General features: G+C 32.0%; 1 pseudogene; it reads right to left on the reverse strand.

The window, feature by feature from the left end:
• Positions 1 to 1996: 1996 nt before the first annotated feature.
• On the reverse strand, positions 1997 to 3965 carry LOC123658834 (annotated as a pseudogene).
• Between the last annotated feature and the right edge of the window lie 9344 nt (positions 3966 to 13309).

The following is a 13309-nucleotide window of genomic DNA, read 5'->3' on the forward strand; positions in this document are numbered from 1 at the left end:
ATTGTATTAACGGAGTTTCATATGTACTCGTATTTCTCGTTTATTTTTAGTACTAATACGAGAATGTATTCATCTGTAAGCAGATCTGATTGTTGAAGATTTTCGCTTGTTAAAATTTTCAGATTACTTACAATTATATTCACAAAGTCACAATTTTTTTTAAAATCAGTAATTCAATTATAGATCGCTGTTTACTTGACACCTTTTGACAATTAAAAATAACGACAGATTTTCGCGTTGACAAGGTTTTAGAATAATTATTGGAAAATCTTACTAATTATTAATCTACCACCTTGGAACCTAAAAAGCAGACCAATGGCGGTATAATCATCCAACTGCTGGCTTTGAAATACACAGGCCGAAGACGGGCAGCAGCGTCTTCGGCGTGACAAAGCTAGCCCTGCGTGGTGTCTATGGGCAAAACACATTTCGCGCTATTTATGGCGTGAATTTGTAGAAGCATGACTGTGTCCAGCAGTGGACTGTGATAGGCTGAAATGATGATAACTAATTTTATTATTAATCGAAGAGAAATATTAATAGGGATATCCAGCTTAAAATCTGGAGCATCTCGACTGAAAGTAACTCAACTCGTAGTGTTGTGTTCCTGTGGTGAGTAATGTAGTTAGAGCCCCTGTGGAGGATCGGTGGTAGGGTTGGCAACGCGGTTGCGATGCTTCTAAGCTACGATAACCTTCAGGTGGGCCGTATGCTTGATTGGAGCCTAGTCGTATAAAAAACACATGACATGTAATGTAATGTGCGTATCTTGTGACAAAGATTTAGTCATTCAATAACTTGTAATTATTTCTCGTTGATTATAATTGTGAATATTTTTCCAATGTACGAGTACATAGTACATGTACATATGTTGTAGTTTGGGTATTTATGTTTAAATATTTCACGAACCTCCTGACACAGCCCGTTGAGTGTAAAGATAATATGACACACACATCAGCCTATCGCAGTCCACTGCTGGAGATGGGCCTCCACAAGCGCCAAAAATGGCGTAAAATCAAGTCTTTGACCCATATGACATACGTACATGCATAATATCGCATGCTTAATGGAATACTGACTTAACTAAAAAAACTCATATTTTGGGAAATCGCAAAAGAAGATTTTGCTAAGACGACTCATCCTACTTCTTGATGCATAAAATGAATACCGATGATTAATAATCACGACTGATTGTTTTTTTTAACTTTTGATAAAGTAGTGATTAAATCTGCGTGAAAGAAATGCCAAAAATATTATATTATGCTATCATTTTTTTTATTAAAAAAAATAGTTTTCAAGTTAAGTCAGTTTTTAATTAAAAGTAAAGCAAATATTTTTAATGCAATTGTTCTATTGAGTTTTAAGTTTGTTTCATTTTAAAATATTTATTTTTTATAATGACTCATTTAGTATTTAGTCTGTACATGATTAATATAGTAAAACACCTTCAGATATTGTGACACTTTTTTCAAAATGAGCAGATAGTGAATAACTAAATATCGGCCATTTTCAATTATTTAAATAAAATACATAAGTGTATATATCTATATAGTCTTTTTATTGCAGTATTCTTCAAAACAACATAGAAATAGAAAATAAAAATAAAAAACATAAAAAAAACTTCTAAGCAGCATACATTTCTTATTTATCAATATCAAAATCAAGTCGGTTAATTACTGAAGTTAGAAAACAAAATTGCCTACCCTATTTAAAAATATAGCAGTTCTTATAAAATTATTTAAAATATACCCACATTTGTTATCTTACAAATTAAATAAAATATTATTGTCATGATCAGTCTTAATTAAATCACTAGAAAACATAAAATAAAAATTTCGGCTAAGATCTAGACTAAGTGAAACCTAATTAGAAAAACCGAATTATGGGGTTTTTGGGTGTGGAGGGCGGAGGGTGTAGGGGAATCTATACAAGGTAACTCTCACACTTCAGAACCCCATGGTTATGGAGATATCCATGGTAAAAAAAAAATGAAAAATGAAAAAGGTGTATCTCTGTTAACTTTTATCACCTTCAGGTCATTCCATAATACAGTTATTCCGTCTTTGGTTTTATTAAAGTTGGGATCCCAATCTTCTTGAAGTTTTTTCAAGTCTATAAATGATTCGAATGTCAGTTCATGTACTGAAAATTTATTGCCAGACTTCTTTGCATTTTTTATTATGGCTATAGGTGAGGAGAATACATTGGCCCAGATTTTAAATTTTTTGCTATCTCTTTTTCTATGAGGCTGTGAATATTATCACCTTCATTTTGGGTATGACCTTTTATTAGGAATTTATGAGTGATAGATTGAATGTTAAGATGAGTGACTGCAAATAGGTAAAGAGCTACTATAAATTTATTTTTGTTTTGACGGAAACAATTATCTGAATATAGAATTAAGTTACACCTATTATCATTTGATGATTCAGCCGACAACTTTTCAAAAACTTTTAGCAAACAAGATCCGATTTCGTTGGCCCCGCGCTTAGCATCAGTCTCATTCCAAAAGAAACATTGTACATCATCATACGAATCTTTTAGCTGGCCGTCAACCTTTTTGTTTAAAGACATCACTGTGAAGTTATAACTATTTCATTTTGATCTGTAATAAAATCCTGAGGTATCTCCTTTAGGAAATTGCAGAACAGCTTGCAAATCGAATGCAAGAACTTTATTTTTATTATCAATTTTACAGCGGTTACTGTATTTTTCTCGGCAGCTTAATGTTTTTTCTTCTAAGTGGGTATCATACGACTCATTAAGTATTAATTTCTGTTCTGGCGTAGAGTTCGTATATTGTAAGCATAAATGGCATTGATCTTTTCTTGGTCGGAAGAATGATATATTATAATCTTGTGTAAATATTTTATAAAGTGTACAGTATTTACCAGCTGCTTTACTATTTTTATTTTGAGCTTCTACAAAGTCCCTGAAAAGATCTGAAATTGTTTTCCCTCCATCAATGTACCCACGAGTAGAATATTGCCTAATATAATGGGATTCAATCCTCGGTATCCCATCTTTGAACTGTAATAATGTCGGAGAGTAGTTGTTCATCAATCTTTATATGATTGCTGTGCTGTCCTCTCTGATCTTGTGCTAAAATTCCGTGTTTATCTATTTTCTCTTTTACAGTACGTATAACACGATCCGAAATATCTAAGGTTTTAATAAAAAATGTTTTACAGACACGTACTGATTGCCCGTTCACTAAGAAGTGGAATGCTTGATTGCAATTCCTGGGATTGCGTGCATTTGTATATTTATATTTTGGGGTTATATTGCTCATACAAGACATAATAAAGGATCTTTGAGTATTAACCTGGCTGAGATTCCAGTACATATCAAAAATTATCTGTCTTTGTTCTGCAGTTATTTTTTCATAGCATTTGAGCCTACATTTAACACCACAAGGTGGTTGAACAGAACGAGATTTGATTGTTTTATTTGTCTTACTAATATATTGTTTTCCAGTATTTCTTAGACTTTTTGCTTTATTCTGTTTCCAGTTTTCTTCGTTTCGCTTGCGTTTTCTTCCTTTCTTTGTTTCTTCTTGTGATATAGTATTTGCACTGAATTTTTGATTTATTGAAATATCTGTCGTTATAGATGCATCAGTGTTTCTTTGCCCAGATTCCTTTTCTGCGGTTACCTGAGTGATGTTCACTTGTGTTTTACTCTGTCCATTAAAGGATTCTGTATCGGAACTATCACTGGAAGATTCTGAAGACGATGAGGACGAGGAAGACGAAGAAGATCAACTGCTTGATGACTTTAACGGACTAGGGTGTACTGGTATTTGTTTTTTTTGTATTTGGAACTTCGTATGTTGGATCTTGATCACTTAAATCGACATCGCTTTGTTCAGAATATATTATCTCGCCAGTGCAATCATGTACTAATGTTGAGTTATGAAGGTGATTTTCATTATAGACTGAATGTGAAGTTGTCGAAGAATGCATCATAATATCAAAATAATTCTGAAGGTTTCAGTAACACTGATTTTCGGGCTTGTTTGTTATATGACACGTAACATCTACAACAAGAAATAAGTATTTTAGTATCAAAAAAAAAAAAAAAAAACAAATATCATACACACAATTTTTGAAGTCTTGAAGTCATTTAAGATAGTTACCGTAACTTTAGTTGTAGGCACTGATTCTGTTCTTCAGATTGTGTTGCATGATCTGAATGATTTTAGCCCTCAACAAGCTCTATCATCTTTCTGGACCTATTGAATGGCATTGTCACCCTATAACATAAACAGTAATATTATAAGCCTTTTGTACATACTTTTATCGTAATTTGTTTTTAGTAGTACACAGACTTAATATAAAAATTTGCAGGCAATGAAAAAAATATGCATTATAATTCATTATTTTTATTCAAACAAAGACTCAACTAATATAACGGCTCCTAAATAACAATAACTTTTAGTAGTAAACAGACTTATACTTGAATGTCACGAAGTATTACATTAAGTAATGGTTACATTTTAATAGTAAACTGCCTCAAGTCCTAATGGGCCACGAAAAATATAATAAACTTTAATGATACACTGTCTTAATAGGTAATGTTCCATATAACTTATAAATAAAATTAGCAATAAAGTAGCCTAAAATTTAATTCGTCAGTACTAAATTACGAAATTTGATATAACTTACCTTTAAATTTAGTAGTAAATACGCTCAACAACGATTCGGTCTTCGTTCAATAAAATAATAACAACCTTGTTCCGCAAGAGCCCGACACAAACTGGCATGAGTCGTTGTTCCGCGCAAACACAATGAAAAATCCCAAAGAGTGAAAGAGACGGATATATCTCTGGAGCATTGAATATTTGTAACTTCGACATAATTCAAACGGTAGACGATAGATGCCGTTTACAGAAGCCTGTCACTGTACATAACTTAATTCTGACCTATGTACTAATGAGTCAGTTTTCCATTAAGCATGCGATATACAAAACTATGGATGGATATAAAAAATTTCATCGTTCAATATAACATCATTTAAAATAGACTAAAGTATATTACTGTTGTTTACCGAACTCTCGATAGCAATCAACGGAGGGTCACGTCACTGTCTAATTGTTGTTTAAGCTTGGGGTTGTGGAACGAACGCAATAAAGTGTGTGGTATAGTAAACAAGCGAAGAAGAAGCAATAATGATGCTAATAAAACACATATTTCTGTGACAGGGTTAAAATCCACCTTTGTTATCGGAAGTTGCTCATAAATAAATAAATAAATAAAAAATAATAAAAAATCTTACTTCAAGTATATATTTATCTTTTAGAAAAAAATGTACACGAATGATGTAAAAGTTTTAAATTCGTGTAGGACATTACTTAAAAGTAATTAGACAAAAATACCCTCGTTTTTCCATTAGCTTTTATATAATATAAATTGTAAAAATTACGTAATTTTTGATAATAATAGTTTTAAAGGATAAATTTATTTTAATCTTTTTAACATATTTAAATAAAAGCTTGTTTTATGAAAAGTTTTATATTTTAAATTTATTTCGATAGAAAAAAATAATTAAAAACAAGCTATCAAATAAAATAAATTAAATTCAGCTAATGAAATATTGGCCTTGTTGTGTTAAAATATTTCGTTTTAAATATTGTTATAAGTGTTTTCAAATCTTCATAATTAATGCTTTTGTTTTTTTTTTACTTGTTATTTCCTTTTACTATTACTTTTACTATTATTTTTACTGAAAATAATATTTAACACCCATAGCATTTTCTAAAGTACATTTTCTTAACTCATCTATATTTTTAACCGACTTCAAAAGAGGAGGATGTTACTCAATTCGACCGTATAATATATATATACTCGTATTATGTATGTTCGGGGATAACTTCGTGGTTTATGAACCGATTTCAATAACTCTTATTTGTTGGAAAGGAGATGTCCTAAGTATACCATGATAAGGAAATCAGGATCTGATGATGGAATCCTAGAGAAATCGAGGGAAACCCTTGAAAATCGTAGTGACGACTAGTGCGTATGTTATTTTTTTTTCGTCTACTTACGTTGTATTACAAGTCGATGTAATTGAAGTTGGTTTCTTTCGTTTGCAAACAAACACAATTATTATATGTCAACTAGATCAGTTTAAATAAAGCTTTTTTTAGATCATACTAGCAGTTTCCCGCTCCTTTACTTGCGTAGATTGATAAACAAAGAAGGGCTAAACCGATATGTTATCAATAATCATTTTTCAAACATTTAGGGTCTCTTTATGTACTACATTATTTTATGGTTCACTTTTTGTGCGCTGGAACTACTAGAGTGCTCGCAGATCTCAACCACGTTCTCTCTCGATCACGTTTCACGGAGCAGTCGTGCGAAAAGCAGCCTTTTCAAGTCATTTTTAGGTAATTTCAGTAATACGAACTAATCTCCTATTTTACCGTACAGAATATTTGCAAACGCTGGAAAACTTATTTATATTATATGGAATCATAAAAATTCTACTTCTGATATGACAGGTAAACATTTAAGATTGATTAAAACGTAAAACTCATTAAATAAAAAAAAAATGTCAATGATTTTGATGTAACTAATTTCCCCTCAATTTCAAAAATGCTAAAACAGTACATATTTATGTATTTGTGATGAAAATACTAAGGAAACAATTTCATACTTCTAACTCCAGAAACAACACACAAATTTCATTCTCTGTTTTACCCATTTAAATTCCACGAACCCCCTTAATTTCAACACAAGCTGAAACAGGCGTTTACTTATTCATCAGTAGTCCAGAATTATAATTTGATGTATCCCGCCGAACCAACGCGCAGTGGATCAGCGTGTTGGATTAAGCTCCGACCCATCCTCTACATGGAGAAAGAGGTGTGAGGTTACAGGATTACAGATTAGAGGCTACATCGTAATCCTGTTTCAAGCTTCGAAAATGACGAACTTTTAACCCCTAATATTTAAGCTTTAACTTTTTTTTCATTTAATTTCACGTCCTAAGAGGTATTATTTTTCAAAACTTTGTTTTTAATGGACGTTGATTAACTATAAAAACTTATGGTTTGTAACCCAAAAATCAAAAACTTTTGTAAAAATTTGATCTAATCTTAGCACAAAATACGTTCTTAACAAACTTATACTAACTAGAAACTATCTATCACCATTTCCAAGTCAGTCTGTTGCATAAAAAACAACGGAATCTTTCGAGAGCCTTTAGACTTTCTTAATATGACTCTGTCGCAAAATTCATTCCATAACTATCTATTTGCCAAATAAGCTAGTATCACAAAAAATATAGTATTTTATAAATATATTCCTAGACCAACAAATATAGTATTTTATAAATATATTCCTAGACCTTTTGTCAGAAAATCCGATTTTGATGGACGCCTGCTAACCACTCAAAATTTTAAGCTCGTAATCTCCTGATTGTCAACTATTTTTCCTTTAAATTTCGAACTTGTAGCACAAAAAAATGAAGGATTTGCATACAAACTTATGAAAGCCCTTAGACCCCTTTAATCTCGCCTTATCTACAAATCCGTTCTTAGCGGACATCTACTAACTTTAAATTATCTCTCTGCCAAATTTCATCTTTTGCGTTTAGCGGTTTTTGAGATTTCATTATGAGTGAATGACTCAACGATTTTATATATACAGATTTAAGTCGGTTTCGGGTTGGTTTAGATACACAATTGGAAAATGTAGGTGGCGATATAATCTCGTATTAGGATTTCTTTCGAGAGAGACCACATTTGTAAGGTCCACTACACGTCTTAAATATTTATAGTTTTAAAGGATTATATCATAAAAAATATATTCGACAAATGAATATTAACAAAAACATAAATAATATCCTCTCTTTTACAATTGAATTGTCCCAATTGCACCTCATTTGTATTGCTGACCAAAATTTCAGTTGTGGATGATATTGTCGAACATTTTAAAATACGAAATCGACTTTAATTATTTCCTTTAGGTATGTATTGTGACATTAAATTTAGAATGTGAATCATTACAAAATAATGATTGTGAAAATACTTCAGCCGCCGTGTTGGCGCAACGGTCACAGCCATGGATTGTACCTGTTGCGTTGGCGGTTGCGGGTTCGATCCCCGCACATGACAAACATTTGTATGGGCCATACAGGTGTTTGCCGTGGTCTGGGTGTTTGTGCAGTCCTTGTGAGTCTCCCCACCGTGCCTCGGAGAGCACGTTAAGCCATCGGTCCCGGTTGTTATCGTGTACACCTGATAGCGATCGTTACTCATAGTACGGAATATATCCGCCAACCCGCATTGGTCCTCTCGCGCTCTGATCCTTCCCCTACATGGGGAAAGAGGCCTGTTCCCAGTAGTGGGATATTACAGGCTGAAGCATGCGAAAATATTTCAGGCTTTTTAGTGTGAATGATACCTTACGGATCTGTTATTTTGAGGGAGGAAAAACACCGAATAAGTTGAAGCCTTGATTATTTGTCAATGCTTACCGAAGGGCTATTTATTTTCACAGTATATTTGCAGTTGCTTAAATGGAAACCGGCGAGGTGTAGACCGTACGTACATTGAAAATGGTTCTGGACATTATTTGACTTTGTTCGCTTTTGATATGGAGTAAAAATTAAAAAAAAATGTACTCAACTGTTTACCTTTTACTGTTTGTTTTTTTTTTTTATTGTGTGCAGTATGTTTTATTTATTTTATGCCTACACCATCGGTTTCAAAGGGACTCTGTTAATCTGTGACAGAAGTATAGATAGCGGAACTTATGTAATAAGGTTTTAAGTGTAACTATTGTCTAGGGATCCCTTTTATAGGGTGGAAATTGACAAGTACATTTTGTATCGTTTTAAATGGCTTTTTTCATTTTTTCTGAAATTACTTTTATTCGGGATACGAATTTATTAGGAGAATTGCGGTAAAAGCTTGGGGAGGCCTATGTACAGCATTGGACTGCAATAGGCTTAACTGTCTGAACTAACTGATTTGTAATTACGAACACTTTTAGGCATAGTAGGAAAAGTGATTACAAATGTCACTTTATAACTAACACTATTTAAACAGTGTTTTGTATAATATTAATTGTATTTTTTGAATTAGTATTAACAGCTCGAAAGGGACATAAAAGGTTTTTGAATTACTAACAAATAACAACTAACAAACTACAACTAACAAATAACAACAAAAGAGACACGAGTATGTACGGAGTTATAAAATGAATACGTCATATTTTGAAAGCTGTTCGCTACAACTACGGATATCGCGTCAAAACGCATCATTTATCAAAAAAGGATAATTTCCTGTACACAATCCGGTTGAGATCCGTCATTCTACGTTCACCGCAATTTTAAAGGTCAAGGGATATTATATTGTACTATATAATCAGAACAAAAAAATTACTCAAACTGTTAATGGTTGTCAAACGATTTTTATTCAACTTTATTTCTATCTATGGCTTTTCCATATTTTGTATATTCACATATTTTTATTCAAGCTTTACAATTTGGTTCGACGTTACTTCACACTTTTTAACTGATTTTAGAAAATGAGGTTCTCTGTTCTGAGAACTTTTCAGTGTGTATTTTTTGTGTTTTCCTATATTTATGTCTATTGTAACCTTATTTACTTATATTATACTCTTTTGTGTTCGGTGGGATACATTTATTAAGATCTGATGACATATATTTCTAAAAACCGATATTTTGTTAGTTGATTGACCGATTGTTAGCATTTGTCGTTTTTTGTCATGCGTTTGTTGTTTTGGGTCCTAAAATTTACCATCTCGTCTAAATCTCAACATATGCGTATTTTCGTTATTATTTTTAAGAACCATTGGATATCACGAACGCCTACAAATGATTTTTTAACATATAAAATGCTTACATTGTTTTATTTTATTGTTATCGACCCGCCCCGACTTCGCACAGGTGCAATGCTGATACTAATTAATATACTACAGAATGTCTTTATTTATAGTGTGACGCTAGCTTATAGCATGGTTATTAACATAATAACAACAATATTCAAATATGCGTCGTTAGATTACACGTTGTTACAGAATGCGTTGAAGAAATAAAAGTTCACTGCTCGTTCCCCGTAGGTGATAGTGTGATAATATGTAGCCTATATGTTGACCCGACTTCTTAATAATATTCGTGCCAAATTTGAAGTAAATCCATGCAGTGCTTTTTGAGTTTATCCCGGACATACATACAGACAAACAGACAAAAATTTTAGAAAGTATATTTTTGGCTTCGGTATCGATTGTAGATCACACCCCAAGTATTCTTTTAAAAAAATATTCAATGTATAGTTTTGACTTTCCTACCGTTTTATTATATATAGAACTTTTAATCACAACTTGAAACGAATTTTAGACTTGAATTGTAATTGACGGTCGTGATTGATTCAATCCAAGATGCAATCCTAAAGTTTGTCTCAGTGCTTAATTACTTTATAATTGATTTCGTGTTGGCAAAGAAGAATAAACTTGTGAAAATTGTAACTGTTTATATAAAATAATCTATAAAAAAATATGAATTTAATTTAATTTTAATTTTTTTATATACATATTAATAAAAAAAATGTTAATTTTTCTTGTAATATTGTCTAGTTAATTAAGACCACTATTTCATTGTTTATATCTCAAACCTCAGCTTTTAGAAATTTACTTAACTGTCAATTTTTTTGTTGATTTATTAATAATTAATGATTTGCTATACTACGGATAAAATTATTAATTACATTAAATTTATGTATAAGACACAGATTATGTAAGTACTTTTTAATTAATAAAATTTCGATTTTAACTTCTAAAAAAATTCAAACTTCGGTCGAATTGTTATAAAAATCAAACGTGTATGTAATTTGATTTTTGTCTATATATTGGTCGTCAATCAAACAACCTTTTACTTCAAGAACCACCAGGTCATCTGTGAATCCCTCACAATCAAAGACAAACAGGAAATTAAGTTGAATCTCGATTGTGTTTAGATTTGTTATTTGCACATACCGTCACAAGCACGCAAACTATTTTATTTGCACGTTGGTGTCCGCTTTGTACATACCCCCTACCTCGATATTTGAACCATTTTTTTTCCTTTAATGTCATTGGTTTCTTTGGTTTCATTACCTTTGTATTAGGTAACAACGAATTAATATTAACAATGTTTTACAAAACTTGTTTTGTTGTTTTAAATAAAAACCTTGGATGACATCAAAGAATTATTATATTATATACTAACTATTTATATTTTAGATAGCTGACGATTAAAATTCCATATTTCTTGTTTTTTAAAATACGTTATGATATGCGATAAGTTGCTGCTATCACCTACGTAGCATAAATAAATAAATAAATAAAAAATATTAACTTGCTTATAATGGTGTTATTCTTTTGAATAACTTTTTATTACATTTCTCACAAAGAACAAAGTAAACGCTAGGGTTCTTGGAATATTATAAAGATTTTTAAGTAGCAGTTTCTTTTAAAAAACACGAAGTTAAGGCAAGTTTAAACTATCGGAATTTTTATCGCACAAACGGAATTTTTTTAAAGAAAGTTAGGTAAAGAAAGAAAGAAAGTTAAGAGGTTTATGTTATGTCAGTTTATGCACATAATGCTAATTTATACTTATTAAAATTATATTACTAAAAATCTGTAGATGATAAATAAAAAAATTAAGTGAACAACCGTTTTAAAACATGCTTTATATTGAAATGAAAATATAACTATAATTAATACAATACAGCTGCGGGTGTGTTAATTTTACTTCAAAGTATTCTTTAACGCTTGAAGTCTTTATTTGAAATTTAAAATGAGAAAGATTCAAAATTTCATCGTGCTTTATAAATATTAAAATATTCTAAAAATACAGTAAAATTAAAATACATAATTCACATAAAGGAACCGGTCACTTAGACTTCTACTCAATACTAAAATGATTGTATTGCTAGTTAATATTCACTTCAGCCTATCGCAGTCCACTGCTGGACATAAGCCTCCCCAAGTTCACGCCAAAGACGGCATGAACTCATGCTTTTTGCCCATAGTCACCACGCTGGGCAGGCGGGTTAGTGACCGCAGGGCTGGCTGGCTATGTCGTACTGAAGGCGCTGCTGCCTGTTTTCGGCCTGTGTATTTAAAAGCCAGCAGTTGGATGCTTACGCTGCCATCGGTCGCTTTTTAAAGTTTCAGGATGGTAGTGGAACTGTGTTATCCCTTAGTCGCCTCTTACTACACTATCGGGAAGAGAGAGGGTGGCTATATTCTTTACTGCCGTAACAACACAGCAAGTTAACATTACGGTACAACTATTATTAACTTTTAATTAAGCGCGCCAAAAAACTCATTTTGGTGATCGTCTGGGGTCGTTAATCCCAAAATGATGGCAGTAAATAAAAAAATATCAATTTTTGATTTTGTAAGGCTTGGAAGTTTAGCATCAGAGGAACCTTCATGAGACTGCACTACGCGTTCTAATTTATGTGCTTTTATTAGTTTCTTGTAAAAAGTGCCTTTTGTAAGACAAATATCATAATATATTGTCGTAGCAGAATAAAATTTCATCAAAATAATAAAGCAAGTACGTAATATATAGCTTATGGTTATGAATGAATAAAACAGTATAGGGTTAGTTCACAAAATACGTCACGCGAAATTTTACCACTTTGAATCCCTTACCTTGACTAGTCACATTTTGTGTCACACTTTTTTATCATAAGTAGCAAAGATATCACAATTACATTAACTTGAAAATCTGATAAGCAACTGGCACTATTGAAAGCCATTGACCTTAAAGAAGAAGAAGAAATCTGATAAGTCCAATATAGCTAAGTCATTCTCTCTTCACTAATACAAAGCTACAGAGATTTATTTAACTCTTTTTATATAGAAAGATTATGGGCTGGCAAACTAGTCCTACATCCCAAAGGACCCAAACAGTGAGAACATATATGTCTTTCAGACTGACAAGTAATGAAATACAACTTAGTTGAAACCCCAAGAGAAGCACAGGAATAAAAAGTGGGTTAACAGTTCTATGACCTTTTTTCCCGACTGCATAAAAAATCAAAAAGAGAGTAGAGTTTTTCGCCATATCTTCAATACAAAATTATCGCATCACAATTTTAGTCACCATACTCTTCCGAAACGGCTGAACCGATTTTTATGAAATTTTGTGTGCATTTCGGGTAGGTCTGAGAATCGGCCAACATCTATTTTTCATACCCCTAAGTTATAGGGGGAGGGAGATTAAGGGGGCTAATAATATATATGGCAAAACAACATTTGCAGGGTCAGCTAGTTTTCTATAA

Source organism: Melitaea cinxia, chromosome 2, assembly GCF_905220565.1.
Source record: "Melitaea cinxia chromosome 2, ilMelCinx1.1, whole genome shotgun sequence".
NCBI classification, from domain to species: domain Eukaryota; kingdom Metazoa; phylum Arthropoda; class Insecta; order Lepidoptera; family Nymphalidae; genus Melitaea; species Melitaea cinxia.